Below are 3,321 nucleotides of genomic sequence, written 5' to 3'. Positions count from 1 at the left end.
AGTCTATAGTCTAGTCTATAGTCTAGTCTATAGTCTAGTCTATAGTCTAGACTATAGTCTAGTCTATAGTCTAGACTATAGTCTAGTCTATAGTCTAGTCTATAGTCTGTTATAGTATAGTTTCATAGTGTTACATAGTGCAGTATTTTGTCTATTCTAATTGTTTGTTGGGCTGTTCCTTCTCAACATTCATTTGAACTGTGTTGAAATATAATAAATTTCTGTGCATTTGTTGTTGTTTTTTGTTTGCTGCGTTTCACTAATTTGCAACTTAAACTTAAATATTTTTGTTAAGACAACAACAGCGAACTAAAATTTTCCAAGTAAAAACTTTTTTCAAAAGACAACAAAAAATTGCAACAACAACAGGCGAATAAAATAAAAATCATTTTCATAATCTTAAACATAAAATCAACATGCAACAAGGAAATATTGTTGCAAAAACATTTTAATGTTTGTAGTTGTTTGTTAAAATGCTTAATGAAGACATTTACAAAACAACAAAAACAACAAGCAACGACAAGAGCAACAATAAAATGCTTTTGGCCAGCCTTTTATTGACTTCTAAAGCAAACAGCAACAGTAAAAGGCGGCAACAGTGGTAACAACATCAACTACAACATTAAATAAATAAATATGTTATCGTTGTTGTTTGTTGCGGTTGTAAGTAGTATGTAGTTTATTTTGTTGTTCGAAAAATTTTCTTTTGAAAGTGTTGTTGCTGCTTGCATTTGTTCATTCGTCCACTTGTTGGTTGTGTTGTTGTATGCCACATTATTAGCATTATTATTATCATTTTTATTGCTGTTGCTGTTTTTCATGAGGTGTTAACTTTCCAATGACCTTTAAATTTATGTTACAACCATGATAGATGGACATTTGTCATTACAATATTCGCCAACTATTATTATTTTCTAAGTAGGGGTTTAATTTAGTGATTAATGGAGAGGAATTTTTCTAATTATTGATTTTTCAAATTTCTGGATCGTAATACTTTATTGTTAAATCGAATAGACTAATAGAAATACTTAGCATCAGGAAATTTTAAAAATATCTTGAAACTAAACACCCTGTATGTGGTTTAATGTACTAGAAATGGAAGGTATAATTAAATGAAATGCAATTTTTGATATATAAAACAAGCTGACAATTGATAAATAGCCATGAGTAAGGCTTTCCGGGAAAACAGAAAGTTTTGATAAATTGTGTGAAAAGGGAAATTTGTGGATATAAGTTTAATTTACCCAAACTGCATTTAATTTTTGTAACTTAAATAAAAACAGGCAAATTTATTTGACAATACGACTACGATAATGCAGTCTAGTCTATAGTTTAGGCTATAGTCTAGTCTATATTCTAGTATGTTGCCTTGTCAAAAGTCTCGTCTATCGTCTAGTCTATCTTAGTCTAGTCTATAGTCTAGTTAGTCCATAGTCTAGTCTGTAGTCTAGTCTTAAGTTTAATCTATAGTATAGTCCATAATAAAGTCTATAGTCTAGTTAAATTTCTAGTATGCAGTTCTGTCTATAGTCAATAGTCTAGACTGAAGTCTAGTCTAGTCTATAGCCTAGTCCATGGTTTAGTCTGTAGTCTAGTTTATATCTCGCCTATTGTCTGGTCTAAGTCTCCTATTGTCTAGTCTATAGTCTAGTATACAGTCAAGTCTTGCTACTCTATAGTCTAGTTTATTGTCTAGTCTATAGTGTACTCGGTAGCCTACTCTACAGTATACTCTATAGTATACTCGGTAGCCTTCTCTACAGTCTACTCTATAGCCTAGTCTATAGTCTAGTCTATAGTCTAGTCTATAGTCTAGTCTATAGTCTAGTCTATAGTCTAGTCTATAGTCTAGTCTATAGTCTAGTCTATAGTCTAGTCTATAGTCTAGTCTATAGTCTAGTCTATAGTCTAGTCTATAGTCTAGTCTATATTCTAGGGGTATAACCTCAACTTTATGGTAGAATTTCTTACGCCAATTACACTCGCAAACAAAACACACACACATACATATAAATTACGCACATTATAATAATTTGCATAAAATGACATATACACCGTATATAATATATAGTTTACACAATTATTTTCATACATATTTACTACTATACATAAAATTAAGTTAAATGGCAAAGAACCGAGCAACAACCGACAGCTGTTTTAGTTCTTGAGGCATTTATTTACTAACAACAACGTGTAAGTATGTTTATAGCACAAGTGCCACAATGTGTTTGTATATTTTAATAAAGTGTGGCATACTCATTTGCTACCACTACAAAACACCCACACAATAGCACATATACATGAGTATATTTGATATAGTGTTTGGTATAAATGACTTAAGTCTAGACTTAAATTAGTTGATTGTTGTAAGTTAGAAAATAAGTATTATGAATTTTAAAATGCTATGATACGCAAACGACAAAGAAACAATTGTTTAAAAAAATTTAATTTACTTGCAACTATTTCATGTATGTAGATATATATGTATATGTAGACAACATTTATCCTGTCATAAATATACAAACATAATTGTATGAGTCATTATTTTAAAAACAGCAACATTCTAAATGTCTTTAAAATTATTTATGAAATAGTTTAACATTTTTTTTTTGCAATTTTATAGGTGTAATGAAAATTTAATGTTAAATTCTTTAGGTATGTGATAAGGCTTAAAATTCTAGAAATCCTTTAAAAAATAGAATTTTTAGATTTGAGTTTCATATAAAATGTGTTTTATATTTTAACTTAAAACTAAATTTTATTAAACAGTGAAAAAAAACTACAGTTCATTAAGTCTAAGGAAATATTGTTAAAAATTTCAAAACAGAAAATAAATTCCACCAAGTGCATTAAAGATATATATTTACTTAATTACATTTAAAATTTTTTTAAACATCTACTACAAAATAACTGAAAATTACCCAACAGACAACAGCAAATAAAGTCTAATTGAGTATAATTGTCCTATAGTATAGTCTAGTCTATAGTCTAGTCTATAATATAGTCTATGATCTAGTCTATAGTTTAGTCTATAGTCTAGTATAGTCTAGTCTATAATCTAGTCTATAAGCTAGTCTATAGTCTAGTCTATAGTCTAGTCTATAATCTATTCTATAGTCTAGTCTATAGTCTAGTCTATAATCTAGTCTATAATCTAGTCTATAGTCTAGTCTATAGTCTAGTCTATAGGTTAGTCTATAGTCTAGTCTATAATCTAGTCTATAGTCTAGTCTATAGTCTAGTCTATAGTCTAGTCTAGTCTAGTCTATAGTCTAGTCTATAGTCTAGTCTATAGTCTAGTCTATAGTCTAGTCTATAGTC

At 29.0% G+C, this 3,321-nt stretch overlaps 1 protein-coding gene across 1 annotated transcript in view; it reads right to left on the bottom strand.

Moving 5' to 3' along the window:
* LOC111685738 (zinc finger protein 395) overlaps positions 1 to 3,321 on the bottom strand; it is a 357,927-nt gene that overhangs the window by 199,771 nt on the left and 154,835 nt on the right. The gene's annotated exons all lie outside the window — the stretch shown is intronic.

Source organism: Lucilia cuprina, chromosome 4 (genome assembly GCF_022045245.1).
Source record: "Lucilia cuprina isolate Lc7/37 chromosome 4, ASM2204524v1, whole genome shotgun sequence".
Taxonomy (NCBI): domain Eukaryota; kingdom Metazoa; phylum Arthropoda; class Insecta; order Diptera; family Calliphoridae; genus Lucilia; species Lucilia cuprina.
Note: the sequence above shows the minus strand (reverse complement) of the source record. Positions and strands in the feature narration are given on the sequence as shown.